The sequence below is a fragment of the Boleophthalmus pectinirostris genome, unplaced genomic scaffold (genome assembly GCF_026225935.1).
Source record: "Boleophthalmus pectinirostris isolate CB_2022bp ecotype Guang Dong unplaced genomic scaffold, ASM2622593v1 HiC_scaffold_10, whole genome shotgun sequence".
NCBI classification, from domain to species: Eukaryota; Metazoa; Chordata; class Actinopteri; order Gobiiformes; family Gobiidae; genus Boleophthalmus; species Boleophthalmus pectinirostris.
The window spans coordinates 34,306,869-34,322,644 of record NW_026570971.1 but is presented as its reverse complement, the minus strand read 5'-3'; the positions used below and the strand labels follow the sequence as shown (position 1 = coordinate 34,322,644).

General features: G+C 38.2%; 1 protein-coding gene across 3 annotated transcripts in view; it reads left to right on the top strand.

Annotated features, from left to right (window-relative positions):
• The first annotated feature begins 249 nt into the window (after positions 1-249).
• mideasb (mitotic deacetylase associated SANT domain protein b) overlaps positions 250-15,776 on the top strand; it is an 85,349-nt gene continuing 69,822 nt past the window's right edge. The window contains exons 1-2 of one of the 3 annotated variants that reach the window (XM_055161463.1): positions 250-380; positions 13,923-14,106. The gene's annotated coding sequence lies outside the window, so the exon portion shown is untranslated. Of the gene's footprint in view, positions 381-13,731; positions 14,107-15,776 lie in introns of those variants that run through there. The other 2 variants (XM_055161470.1, XM_020917297.2) reach the window with 2 other exon arrangements.

Below are 15,776 nucleotides of genomic sequence, written 5' to 3'. Positions count from 1 at the left end.
TTATTAAACCCATTAAAATATAATTGTGGCTGATTTTCTACAAATCCCTCCATTTGTTGCCGTAGGCTTTAACTATCTTGTTGCGTAATTACTCTTTGTTAGGACGGTCGTTCACCTTTAGAAAAGTATTAAAATATTTTAATCACACGGTTTTTTTTATATATATTCCCACTCAACACTAAATGCAAATATAATAACGTGATAAAATAAATATTAATAAAAAAAAAAAATTCCAGTTAGTTTGTATTAGTGTCGATGTTGCAGTGACAGCCTGAACCCGGGAAATGAAAAGTTTGTCAAGTTGAGATGCCTTTACAGTCAAACCTGCAAAAATACCAAACAAACTACAGATTTTGAACCAAACAGCGACGCTGATTTCTGTAAGAACTGCAAATTTCTGTTATTTCTGCATGCTAGCTTGATTTGATGGGCGATTTCCTTTTTATTGCATCATAAGTATTCCATTGATAAATGTATACAGTGAGATGATAGCTCCAACGTGTCGCCAACGTAGCTAACTTTTCTTTTCTGAACAGTTTCTATTTCTGTTTATAAGCATCACTTAAAAACAGCATATTTACAACTGATCACAACAGCATATCTCATTGATTTACGCGCTAACTCTGTGTAAAATAACTTTCATTTGATTATCTAACTGTTCTGCAGACGTATATTGCAAAAACAGTAGATAAAATACTACTGAAGATGCATGAATTTATCAGTTTTGCACGCCTTATTGAGTCTTGCACTCTCTATTGTCCTGTCTTATCTGTGTCTTCATAAGTGTTCCATGGGAGAGTTGGGTACATCATGTTTTGGGCACCTCCTTTAAATTTACACGTAGGCAACAACTCTCAGAGGTTTAAGAAGGGCACATATTCTAAAGTTTTTAAACGAATAACACTATGACCTTTTTATTATTATTATAAGTTTAAATAATATATCACTTTAAATAACTTGTAATCTTTATTTGCAGTGCTTGTTTTTGTTAATCAGTCTATATTGCATATTTTTTAGTTTACACTGAGTTATAGTTTTGAAAGTTTTATTCACTGACAATCAGTGGCAATAAATGGTTTAAACTTGCCCCATGTAAAGGGTGATGAGACATGCCTGTTTACCCGGGACAGTCCCAGTTTTGAGCTCTGTGTCCCTTGTCCCAGCAGATTTATACAAAACCAGTGATTTGTCCCAATTTTACACAAGAAATGTCCCAGGTCTCCCTATTTTTGACCAATTTGATCTAAACCAAGACTAAACTAAGACTATAGCAGGACAACATCAGGTCTAAACTAAGACTAAAACAGGACTATCACAATTTTTGACTAATCTGATCCTTGTTAACAGTAAAGAGGAGCATAAACTGCCATTTGTTTAGCAAAAAAACAGAAAACCGTGTTTGCAAATGACCATAAAGCAAGAAAATGCAGCAACAGAAATGCCTCAGATCATGACTGACTAGTTATACCAACCATCCCAACCTGGGTGTGTCTCATTTTTGACATATGAAAGTCTGGTCACCCTACCCATGTTGCTATTTTGGAAGGAGGTCCACTACCTGCTTGTCTTAGTTGAAATGTTATAGTTTTGCTTGGAATGTTCCACAGTATGGCATTAAACTTCTCTATCTTGCATTTATTTAATCACAGGTGTTATTGCTACTGCACTACCAGGAGCGGGGTCGTCTCGTCAGTCTCCAATCTCCACAGATCTGACCTGTAGTGTCACTTGCTTCTCTCCACCAATATATACTTCTTAATGCCATACTCTGAAACATTCCCGGCAAAGCAAGGAGACAAACAGAACATATAGTGCACCTTTGACTAGGGGTGTGCAAAAATGTTGAAATATCTAAATATTGCATTGTTTAATTTGATGATACAGTATTGATATCATGGGCTGCTGTATTGACATATCACCAAGAGTATTTTTAGGTGTATTTTACAAAATATTTTTTTGTAAGAGCTACAATTGAGTTGACATTTTCACAGTTTTGAGCAAAATGGGTGTTTTTCATTTTGACTTTGCAAAGACTTAGTGGACTTTCTATGACAGCCATGATTTAGCCTCTGTTTTTCACTGAACCGTATCAAATCGATTTGAAATATATCGTATCGAATCTTATTGAACTGAAAGTGCACTGTATCGAAAAACATATTGCCTCATTACATCTGTATCGAGATATGTATCGTAACGGCAACTTTTTAATAATACCCAGGCCTACCTTTGACGTATGTGTAAGTATGTTAGGAGTGCCATGTCAGTTTACCACTTGACAGAGCTTTTTTTATATTTAGGTTTTTTGACGTTTAAAAAAAAAATTGTGGCTACATCACAGAGCTGCTGCCATTTATAGCCATTTTAACCGTTTGTGTCCTTATTTGACTGATCCACAGAGTGCAAAGGCAGGGTCAGAACACACTGTACTGACTGAGCTCTTAATCATGTGTGCACATAATGTTTTTTACACCGAGATTAAACATATGAACGTAACACTGGTATTTAGCATAACATCTGCAGCTTCTATGTGTTACACTGTAAAGATTAATGTGTGGGCAAGTGGCATTTTGGCAAAACACTAGCTGCGCAACTGTTCACATATGGCATCAAAATTAGAACTAAAATCAAAGAAAAACGTGGAATTAAATGCAGGACTATAAAAGGACCAAACTAGTCTACATCAGATCAATAGCTGTGATAATAATAACCGTCGAATCATATAATGCAAAATCAACTTTATGAGCTGTTAGTCTTGTTATAAAGCTGTTCCCTTGTCACGACTTTACAAAGAGTTTTATTTGATTGATTCATTCGTTTGAGTAATCTTGAATTTTCCTGCATTTCGGTGTTGACTGATCTTAAAATTTCAGTTTTCACGTACCCCCTGTCTCCACCCACTTCTCCATACTACCTTGCATTTATGAAAACTAACTCAGGGTCATGTAAAGTTCACAGTGGTCATTTTTCAACAACAAAAACACGTGAATGAAAAGCTGCTGTTTCCTAGAAAGAAGTACCACGATTTTGCAAGACAACCCACAGCGGACATGTACTAGAGAGAGAAGTACTCCAACAAAATATAATACTTTTGACATCACACTTAATTCACTAACTGTTACCTAATTTACACAATATTTAACATTTGATAAATACAAATACATGAAAACTATTGTATTTTTTGTTAAATTAGTGTTTGAAAGGGTTGGAAAAATGTGTTCCTTTTGCATAAATTGTGCCAGACTTTTGGATGGGGAGACTCCATCCAAAAGTCTGGCGATTCATCCAAGATATATTTAGTATTTTTAGTATATTTTACAATAATAATTTCAATATTGTATTTTCCAACATTCCTCCACAAACTGGCACTTGGTCAATATAAAACTATATTTATATTATTGTTATTTATAGCCATATTGTAATTATTTCAGTTTTAGCCAATCAAATGAAGTGATACTGAAAATCATAACAACCTGTTATATGCAATTAAAACCAGGACTAGACCAGGACTAAACCAGGACTAGAAGAGGACTAGACCAGGGCTAGAACAGGACTATAACAGGACTAGACCAGGGCTAAACCAGGACTAAACCAGGACTAAACCAGGACTAGACCAGGACAAAACCAAGGACAAAACCAGGACTAGACCAGGGCTAAACCAGGACTAGACCAGGACTAGACCAGGGCTAAACCAGGACTAAACCAGGACTAGACCAGGGCTAAACCAGGACTAAACCAGGGCTAAACCAGGACTAAACCAGGACTAGACCAGGACAAAACCAAGGACTAGACCAGGACTAGACCAGGACAAAACCAGGACTAGACCAGCACTAGACCAGGGCTAAACCAGGACTAGAACAGGACTAGACCAGGACTAGACCAGGACGAGAACAGGACTAGACCAGGACTAGACCAGGGCTAAACCAGGACTAAACCAGGACTAGACCAGGACAAACCAAGGACTAAACCAGGACTAGACCAGGACAAACCAAGGACTAGACCAGGACTGGACCAGGACTAGAAGAAGACTAAACTTTTCATCAGGGTTAAATCTTGCATAATCAGTAGTTGCAATAACCCAGAGTCACCTCAGTTTGTAAAATAAACATGCAATAACAGTAAAGTGACATGTTTTCAGGTATGTGTATGTGTGTGCGTGCGCCTGTGTGGTGTGTGTGTTCGTGTGTGTGCGTGTGTGTGTGTGTTCGTGTGTGTGCGCGTGTGTGTGTGTATGTGTGTGTGTGTGTGTGTGTGTGAAAAGTGAACAGTGACTCACTTTTGTTGACTAAATCTTTCAGCTGTTTTTGTGGTTTTGTGTGTGTGGTGGGAGGGGGATGTGAGGACATTTAGGTGCAGGTCATGTTATCACTACAACAATAAATACTTGTCAAGAGTTTGTAAAGTTGAAAAATATTTTAGTTGTTCCACAGTAGAGGTCAAACCAATGAGACAACTCTAGGTTACATTACAAGCCAGATCTGTGGAGAGACGACCCTATTCACAGAAAGAATTGTTGTATTTTTGAGCAATGAAACACCCGTAATGAATAAATGCTAGATAGATGTGTTTAATGTCATACCATGGAACATTCCAGGGAAAGCAATAGCATCTCCATGGAGACAAGCAACGGATTTGACCCTCCACCAGAAAAGTTGCGCAATGCACCTTTACATATCTGCCAATAACTGATATCAATCAACACCAATGCAGGGAATAAAAACTGCATTTATTTCCTTTAAAACTACAATAAAATAAGACAAAACTGATACACATCTATTATGGAGTTCTTATTTGCCTCTCAGGTAACTACAGAACAGCTTAGTCTAAATAAAAGTTTATATATTTTTCTGAGCGACTTTCTCCATGGAGATGTTATTTCTTCGTCTGGAATGTTTCACAGTATGACATTAAACCTTTCTATCTTCATTAGGGCTGGGTATCATTATGAAGTTGCCGATACGATACATACCTCGATACATAGGCCACGATACGATACATATCTCGATATAGTAAGCTTTTGATTCAATATGATATATTTCAAATCGATTCAATACAGTTCAGTAAAAATAAAGACTAAATCATGTCTGTGATACTAAAAGTTTCCACTTTTTTCCTCTAAAAACAAGCAACAAAACTGTAGCTTTAACAAAATAATTTAGTAAAATATACCAAAAAATACTCTTGGTGATATATTGATACAGCAGCCAACGATATCGATACTGTATCATCACATTAAGCGATACAATATATCGATATTTCAATATTTTTGCACACCCCTAATCTTCATGGACATCAAACCAGACCAAGTTACAGGTCAGATCTGTGGAGAGGCGAACCCGCTCACAGTCAGAATGCCTGTTTTTATAGATATTTTTAAGCCATAAAACCAACTGTAACTGAATATGTATGACGTATAATGTTTGACGGAGCCTCCACCAGAAAAGTTACACCTTTAACCTTTATTTAACCAGGAAAATCCCCCTGGGGTTCTAAAGAGGAGTCCGGTCTCTCACTCTCCGTGTTTCCAGTGTCAGGGGAAACCCGGAGCCCCAGAGGAGCCTGGTACAAGCAGAGAGACACTACTACAGACCTGATACAAGCAGAGAGACACTACTACAGACCTGATACAAGCAGAGAGACACTAATACAGACCTGATACAAGCAGAGAGAGACACTAATACAGACCTGATACAAGCAGAGAGACACTACTACAGACCTGATACAAGCAGAGAGACACTAATACAGACCTGATACAAGCAGAGAGACACTAATACAGACCTGATACAAGCAGAGAGAGACACTACTACAGACCTGATACAAGCAGAGAGACACTACTACAGACCTGATACAAGCAGAGAGACACTACTACAGACCTGATACAAGCAGAGAGACACTAATACAGACCTGATACAAGCAGAGAGACACTACTACAGACCTGATACAAGCAGAGAGAGAGACTACTACAGACCTGATACAAGCAGAGAGAGAGACTACTACAGACCTGATACAAGCAGAGAGACACTAGAGACACTACTTTACAGACCTGATACAAGCAGAGAGACACTACTACAGACCTGATACAAGCAGAGAGACACTACTACAGACCTGATACAAGCAGGGAGACACTACTACAGACCTGATACAAGCAGAGAGAGACACTACTACAGACCTGATACAAGCAGAGAGACACTAATACAGACCTGATACAAGCAGAGAGACACTACTACAGACCTGATACAAGCAGAGAGAGACACTACTACAGACCTGATACAAGCAGAGAGACACTACTACAGACCTGATACAAGCAGAGAGACACTACTACAGACCTGATACAAGCAGAGAGACACTACTTACAGACCTGATACAAGCAGAGAGACACTACTACAGACCTGATACAAGCAGAGAGAGAGACTACTACAGACCTGATACAAGCAGAGAGACACTACAGACCTGATACAAGCAGAGAGACACTACTACAGACACTGATGATACAAGCAGAGAGACACTACTACAGACCTGATACAAGGAGAGAGAGACTATATGGGGACTGAACATGGAACCTGCTCATTGTGAGGTAAGAGTACAGTCCACTATGCCACCATGCTGCCAGTAATAATAATGTGCTATATACTACTACTACTACAAGTACTATTACTACTGCTACTGCTGCTGCTACTGCTACTACTGCTGCTATTACTACTACTACTGCAACTGCTGCTACTACTGCTACTTTTACTACTACTACTACTACTACTACTACTATTGCTATTACTGCTTCTACTACTACTACAACTACTACTACTGTAACTACTGCTACCACTACTGTATAACTAACTGGCTGTACCAGTTTGTGAAAGCCTGATCTGGTCAGATGTCAGAAGCTCAGCAGGGTCTGGTTAGCACTTGGATGGAAGACCACTGGGGGGGGCGGCAGTCACAAAAACTGTCATTGTGTCCTTAGGCAAGACACTTCATCCACATTGCCTAGTACTAAAGTGGTGTGTGCGTGAGCGAGGGGGATGATAGGAGGGGCAGATTGGCGGCCTCTCTTTAGGGGTGTGCAAAAATATTGAAATATCGATATATTGTATCTTTTAATGTGATGATACAGTATCAATATCGTGGGCTGCTGTATCGATATATGGTCAAGAGCATTTTTGGTATATTTTACTAAATGATTTGGTTACAGAGCTACAGTTTTGTTGCTTGTTCAAAGGAAGGAAACTCGTTTATTCGACACATTTGACATTTTCACTGTTTTTGATTATTAAAATGTTTGTGTTTTAATTAACTTTGTAGAAGAAGTGGTTTGACAAAGACTTTTATTATCACAGCCATGATTTAACCTTTATTTTTTTTATTGAACCGTATTGAATCTTTTTGAAATATATCGTATTGAATCGTATCGAATCGTAAAAACACTGTAATGAGATATGTATCGTATCGTGGCCTATGTATCGAGATATGTATCGTATCGGCAACTTCTTAATGATACCCAGCCCTACCTCTCTGCCATCAGTCTGCCCCAGGGCAGCTGTGGCTACAATAGTATCTTATGACCATTGAGTGAGTGAACAATGAACTGCAAGTGCACTGGGTGTCTTGAAAGGTGCTAAATAAATGCAGTGATTAATGAATGAATGAATGAATTAATTAACTACTGGTAACACTTCATTCTTCTACCTATAATTAGTGTTTTTTACTTTCACTCATGTTTATTGGAATTTTTTTTACTAAATTTGACTTAACAATCCATTGCAGTGGATTCAAGATGTGCAGTTATTACAGGTCATTTAACTCCTATACAAAGAAAATATCAGGTTCTTTTATGGCAGTGCTAATGCTAATCCTGTAGTTTAGACCTCTACACAAACATGTTCTGAAATACACGGGATTCTTGGATTAGTTTAGCTGTTCAGATTTCATGTGTCTCTCCAATGTTAATTCCCCTAAGCGTGTTTCAAATGTGACCTCTGAACTGAATCCAGGTTTGAAAAAAACTCTAACTCTAACTCTAATTCAGTACTAAGGAACAGACTTGATACTCGATACTGATTCTGATACCACAACGATTATAAAATATACTCTTTAGACAATAGAAGAGCGTAGAACTTTCTTTTCTATGTGTGTTATATGTGTGTAATCGTCAGTGGTGCAGTAGGTTCCACAGTGGTCCATGTGTGTATACTAGTCTATGTGCTCTTCTACTTGTTCTGATGCAGCTCAATATCATTCTAAACACATTCAGGAAAGATTAATTTAAGGTTTATTTCTGTCCTGTGAATGACTTTTTTTTTAGTATTAATACCTTAAATGAGTATCTACTTTCGATACTAGTTTTAGTATAATTTAGTATATGATTCTCGATACGCAGCAAAAAGGGTTAAAATTTTAGGGTAAAATATTTCAGAGTTATTTTTAAGACAAAAAGTGTTATTTTAACTATTTGAAAGTTAAATTGCGGTGCGTGTTGGGGTTATTTGCCAGAGTTGATACTATTGAAGTTAGTTCAACTTCCCCTGCTGTTCATTCAACTTCCCTTAGTGTTAAAACTCCTACGAGAGAAGACCAGTTTGAACCAGTTTTGTACATAATTTCATCTTCAGTTAAATAAATTAGTGTATTATAATAATGATAAGTGTAAAAATAAAACACCTCTGTGTGTTGTTTAACTAAATCAAAGTGTTATCCATTTACTCTCAGAACGTTAATATAACTCTTGATTTCAGGGAACAGGAACTTTGGTCCAGTGTTAATTAACATTAACTTAATTAACATTTCCAAAAATATTACATTAACTCTAGAACAGACTGGACTCATATAAACTAGGGTTGTAACAATATCCAAATCTCTCGGTACGATATTATAACGATATACATCTCATGGTATCATATTTATAGCAATATTTTGGAGAGACTGATACATTTGTAGATAGGACACTTTTATGCTTTTAAAATATCCTGACAAGATTTTGGTGTGAATAATTTCCGTCATAATCCCACGAATTCATGTAAAAAACATAACTTCATGTTGTCTGCACTGAAATGAATCATGGGATATGTAGTTCCCAATGTTTCTAAGCTGTTGCTACCATAAAAGCATGCATTTAAGCAGAGAAACATGTACTTCGATATTATTGTGATGGTCCATGATATTGTTGTGAGATTTTTGACAATACGATATCACGATATTTCGGTTACTGTCACATCCCTAATATAAACCCTGAGAAAATGTTAAAAGTGATTCTGTGAGAGTCAGTTTGAACACTTTTTGCTGGTTACTATTGCCAGCCCTATAACATGCTCTCCTTTAATAGTATTGAGCATATGCAGCATTACTTCCCCTGACTCAGGGCTGTAGTCTATTTATAAAACAGAAACTGAGCTGCATTCAAGGACCTGGTGTGGCTGTGGGAAATGCCATAACTGTAGATTACAAGGGGATCATACGATGGCCTTTGTTTGACCTTTGGAGCCAATGCAAAACAAATATTTACTTAACTTCAACAGAGTCTTCAGTACTTACAGTTAGCTCATGTGGCTTTGTCTGTGGAGGCTGACAAAATACATATTGGTTGACAGAATTGGCTCTCCTCTCCACAGATCTGACCCGTAACTTGACCTAGTGGCATCTCCTGCTTATCTCCATGCAGAGTAAATAGTTTATTGCCATCAAGTGTAACATTCCATTCACGTAATCAAGCAAAACCTGTCTTGCCCACTGTGTACTTTTAATTAGAAGCCATCTAATCAGGAAATGTGTGTTAGCATACTAGCTGTTGTCAAGTACAGGGTCTTTAAAATACTTTTCCAGCCTCATACTCTCTGCAGGTCCGATAAATGGACAAAAAATCAAACTGGAGCATGAGCTAATGTGCTGACTCATCATTACTCAGCCTTTCATTGATTCTTGGTGCACCAAAAATATATGAGTCTATGAGTAATATTTGAGTTTCCCGAGCCAATATTTAGGCTCACCTCTATTCGCAGACTAGTGTAATTGGAAGGTCAAATATTAGATAAAGGTTCTATGTTACGAGAAATTTGACTCTTGAGAGGTTTTAAGCCATGTTAGAATGTTGTTACTGCATGAAAAACAAACCTGGAGTTGTGTTTTGTTTCATTCACACATGTTTGAGTAACTCTTTGTTATTAGTCTGTCAAAGATCAAAATGCTCTGATCCACCTTGTGACATCATGTAGTGCAGCTCCTTTTACGTTTTGCGTTTTCAGCTTGGCAGATGAACTTTAAATGTGCAGGGTTTGTGTGGTAAACATGTGTGAATGAAACAAAACACAACTCCAGGTCTGTTTGTGAAAATAGGTTCAGAAAATAGTAGAGATGTAAGAATAACCAAAATATTGTGATATAGTTTCGCCAAAAGTCTCACAATAATGTCATGGGCTGTCACAGTATATCGAATTACAAGTTCCTTTGCTTAAATGCATTGCCTTATAGTAGCAAAAGCTTATGAACATCAGAAACTACATATCCCATGATTCATTTCAGTGCAGACAACATAAAGAAATATGTTTTTACTTCAATTCTTGAGATTATGACAGAAATAATTCACACCAAAATCTTGTCAGGGTATTTTAAAAGCAGAAACATGTCCTATCTACAATTATATCAGCCTCTCCAAAATATCACAATAAATATCGTACCGTGAGATGTATATCGTGATAATATCGTACCGAGACATTAGGATATCGTTACATCCCTTGAAAATAGTGTAATACAGACCCTTAAAAAAAAACTAAAGCAAATTTACAATGAATTGACCTCACAAATAAACACAGCAAAAGATTCCTATATAACATGACCATCTTTATTTAATTATTAGCTTGTCTCCATGGAGATCTTCTGCCTGGAATGTTCCACGATACAGCATTAAACCTACAGTATCTATATTGCATTTATTCAATTAGATGACAGGTTTTTATTGCTCAAAATGCACTGAAAACAGGGATTCTTATTGTCAGCGGGGCCGCCTCTCCACAGATCTGACTTGTACACTATATTGCATCGCTAACTATACTACATAATTACGTTAGGTTGCTGTAGTTCAATTGCACAATAGAAATAACCACCAGTAAACAGCTAATACATGAGTAATAACATAAAAAAGAAATAAGAAATTGTGTAACTTTTCTGGTGGAGAGTTCGTCAAATGCTTTTCTTCATGGAGATTACTTTGTCTAGAATGTTTCACAGTATGGCATTAAACCTTTCTATCTTCATGGGAGACCAAATCAGACCAAGTTACAGATCAGATCTGTGGAGAGATGACCCCGCTCACAGTCAGAACGTCTGTTTTCTAGGTATTTTTGACACATAAAACCACCTGTGATTGAGTAAATGTTATGTAGAGCTGTTTAATGTCACACCTTTAAAGTATCTTGTTGAAATTTAAAAGTGGAACTGAGACAAAGATCAGATAGAACCTTTATTTGTCTCACAATGGTTAAATTTGAGCATTGCAACAAAAAGTTCAAGAATAAAAATAGTCGAATTGTTTGACTAGAAATAAATTTACGCTTTTGGTAGATGCAGCTTACAAGTTTCGCCTCTCTCCTCTCATTTAGTATACCTAGTGTGTAGTAACAGTGCATGGGGTGTTGGTTATTTGTCCCGCAATGGGAAATTTCAGTGTTACAATGCAAAGTAGAATAATAATATGCAGTGACAAACTAAGATACAAAGCTAATTAAAACACAGTACAACCATATTACTAGAAGTAGAAGAGCACTTTCAGTAAATACAACTTGCAAGCTTCACCTCTGTCCTCTCATTTATGCTTTGTGTAAACAGTGAACAGGGTGTTGATTATTTGTCCCACAATGAGAAATTCCAGTGTTGCAACGTAAAGTTCAAGAATGCAAATATGCAGTGAAAAATGTACATAAACAGCTCATTAAAACACAGTATTACGATTTAACTAGAAGCAGATTTACACTTTCGATAAACACAACTTGCAAGCTCGTCCCAGCACTCATTTATGCTTTGTGTATACAGTGAACGGGGTGATGGTTATTTGTCCCGCAATGGGAATGTTGCAATACATTTTTATAAAATCAGAGACCAATAACCGACATTTCATCATGAAAGGCAAGTTATAGTAATAACAATAGAATAGAGAAAAAACAGGCTGAATAGGCGTTAATATGTTAATTCTGAACAGTTCTTTAGATAACTGTAGCATAAACAACATAACATACATTTACCAAACTCTCCGTCTCACTCCAAATCACTAAATCCATTAAATTATTCATCTTCGGTGTCACTTCTGCGCGACCTCCGGAGATAAACCATAGATCCATGAGGAAAATGGAGCGCCGCTTCCTCTTTTGCACAGCCGTCGTCAGACTCAGCGTCAGTTCCAGTTAGAATTATTCCGGCCTTTGTGAATCTTGACAGGATGGTTTCGGTTTTCACTGAAGTTCAGGCTTTGTCAATCCATCCAGTGACCCTCCCTATTACAGTGAAGCTGTGTTCTCCATTCCCGCTTTCTGTCAGTCCCTCACAAGTTTCTCGCTCACTCCAAACTTTCTTTCTGCTGCTCAATTATAATTTTCGGCTGCATATTTCACTACTTGCAGCAGGACAGCGGCTTTTTCTGCAGGAGACGTGCAGTAGAGTGAAGTGACAGTGGGACAGTGGTAGCAGATACTGACACACAAGCTTAGAGCGCCCTCTTGTTGCTGTCAGTGTGAAATTTTTAATATATAAGTCGCAGAACCATCCAAACCATGAAAAAAAGTCTGAAAAATATGGTAAACAGTCTAACCATTTGACTATGCTTTTGGTAAATGCAACTTGCTTGCTTCACTCCTCTCCTCTCATTTATGCTTTGTGTAAACAATGTAAACACAGCTCATTAAAACACAATATAACCACTTGACTAGAAGTAGATTTACGCTTTTGGTAAACACAACTTACAAGCTTCGCCTCGTCTCCACTCATTTATGCTCTGTGAACGGGGTGTTGGTTATTTGTCCTGCAATGAGAAATTAGAGTGTTGCAAGGCAAAGTAGACTAAAAATATGCAATGAAAAATATAAACAGTCAAACCATTTGACTACAAGTAAATTTACGCTTTTGGTAAACACAACTTGCAAGCTTCACCTCATCTCCTCTCATTTATGCTTTGTGTGCATCGGGGTGTTACTTGTCCCACAATGGGAAATTGCAGTGTTGCAACGCAAAGTTCAAGAATGAAAATATGTAGTGAAAATGTATGTGAACAGCTCATTAAAACACAATATAACACTTGACTAGAAGTAGATTTACACTTTTTGTAAATACAACTTGCAAGTTCGCCACTCTCTGTTCTCATTTATGCTTTGTGTGCAGTGGGGTGTTATTTGTCCCACAATGAGAAATTCCAGTGCTGCAACGTAAAGTTCAAGAATAAAAAATATGCAGTGAAAAGTTAACATACAAAGCTAATTACAACACAATCGAACCACTTGACTAGAAGTAGATTTATGCTTTTGGTAAACACAACTTGCAAGCTTCACCCCTCTCCTCGCATTTCTGCCTCGTGTGCACAGAGCATGAGCGCATGGGGTGTTGGTGTGTCGGAATTTCCCGCATGGACTGACCGGGATTCTGCTCCGTAATTTACCGCTCCTTACGCGGGGGAGGGAAGTCCATATTGGGGCATGGAAGCGGGCGTGGCTACGCTGTGCTCCTCTCTGCGCTGTCTGCACATCACAAGACAAGCATCGCATTCACTACACTACAGCGAAAAGGCCGCATTGGCACCGCGAGTTTGTGCAATCGTATCGTGCAATAGCGTGCAAGAGACCGCCGTCGGATTTTGGTCGCGTCTTTGCGCACTGGCGACGACGCACTCCGAACCAGGAAGTCGGTTTATTTACGTGTTGTTTTTTTTTTGTTTTGTTTTCTCATTGGACTTGAAGGAAAGTACCAGCAAAGACAACGGAAGGGGAGAAAGAGTGAGGTCAGCGGCGTAGCATGACTCAACCCCGGGGATGCATGCAATCATCGCAGAGTCTCTTATTGGGAGATACACCGCTACGGAACGCAAACATTCTCCGCTTTCCGTGCCTCTCCGTGCGGCTGACAACTTCCAGCACGACCGTGGTGAGTACGGAGCCGTGATATGAGTCGATGTTTTGGGTTTCTTGCTTCTTTTGCGCGTAAAATCTGCAAGCAAAGTTTTGTTTACGTCGTCTCAATCGGCGCATGTGACGCACCGGGCAAGTTCGGGCAGCTTCTCGCTTTATGCTTATTTAGCTGCACTTTTGAACACGCTGTTAGTAATAAAACGTGTCCATACATATCATGCAACAAATAATCTTTAATTAATATCGCCTGTAGTTGTGGAGGATTCATAATACGAGAGCAGGGAGTGGGTCAATAAACCATGTATCAGCGGGTATGTTTTTCGTTGTCGCCTCTCTCTCTCTTGCATCGCAGCGGCCTTGCTTTTCTACTTGTTATTTCACTTCGTGCCACTCGAGGTGAAGTACATTAAGAAGGGACGGTGGATTAGGGCGCCTGACATGTTTTGTAAGCCAATTTAAAAACGTGTCGCTCGTTTATTTAGGTCCAAAAGCTCGCTTGCACGATGATGCGTCACCGACCATGCAACAGCGTGGCCCCTCGCTCCAGTGTTTTTGCCCAAAGCTTTCTGCAACTAACAACAAGCCCGTGTTTACGTGCGACGCTTCGATACAACATGGCTGCAGAGGAGGGCATGTGCAGAAGAGACATGATGGTGCACACAAGCTGCAGGCGAGGTTAGAGTGCGTTAAATATTTCATAAGAGACAATGCATTGACTAAACATAAGGTTCAGTTAATTCTATTACCTATAATAGCAGCAGCATTCAAGTTAGCACTTAATATAAATGAGTTCAGAAGGTTAATATAGTAATATAGATGTAATACATGTTTAATTAAAAGCACAAACTGTAACTTTCTGGTTGTAGCATGTCAGCTGCATAATTCCATGGAAACAGAGAGTTAAAATAACACTTTGGAACATTCCCCATGGAGATACATACAGCTTAAGCCATACTGTGGAATATCATGACCAAAACAAACAACATTTCCGTGGAAACAAGCAGAAGGTGGCCCTCCTACAGCCCAAATAAGAGTCAGGTTTGTGGGAATGCAAGCCCACTCACAGCTAAGCCACATGTTATTTTTTTTCTGTTTAGTTTTTCAGTACAGTAAACACAACCAGAGTGAAAGAATTTGTTTTTTTCTTTGAGTCTATTTTTGACACTGTGGCTTTAAATCGTAATATGCAAAACATAGGCAAAGGCATGCATTAAAAGTATTGTGCAAGTAATGGTTTGAAATGACATTGTTGATTTGTTTGGCCCTATTTTGACATATTTGTGAGCTGTTAAAAGGATGGTACATAGCTGTAAACAAGGCAAAACAACTAGACAGTGTTAAATATTTCAGAGAGGCAATGCATTGACTAAAGATAAAGTTAAGTCCATTTTGTTGACTACAATAGCAACAATAGGCATTTCAACACTATATAAATGAGTACAGAAGGATGCTGATAGAACTACATGATTAATAGCTTATAATATGCTTATAACCATGTAAGTACTGCATTATAAAAGTATTGTGCAATGAATAGTTTGGAATTACTTAGTTGATTTTGCTTTTGGTAAATTGTATGGCATAATGTGTAAGCTGCAGAGAGAGTGTTAAAGGTGCACTGTGTGACTTTTCTGGTGGAGGGTCTACCATCTGCTTGTCTCCGTGGTGATGTTATTGCTTCGGCCGGGA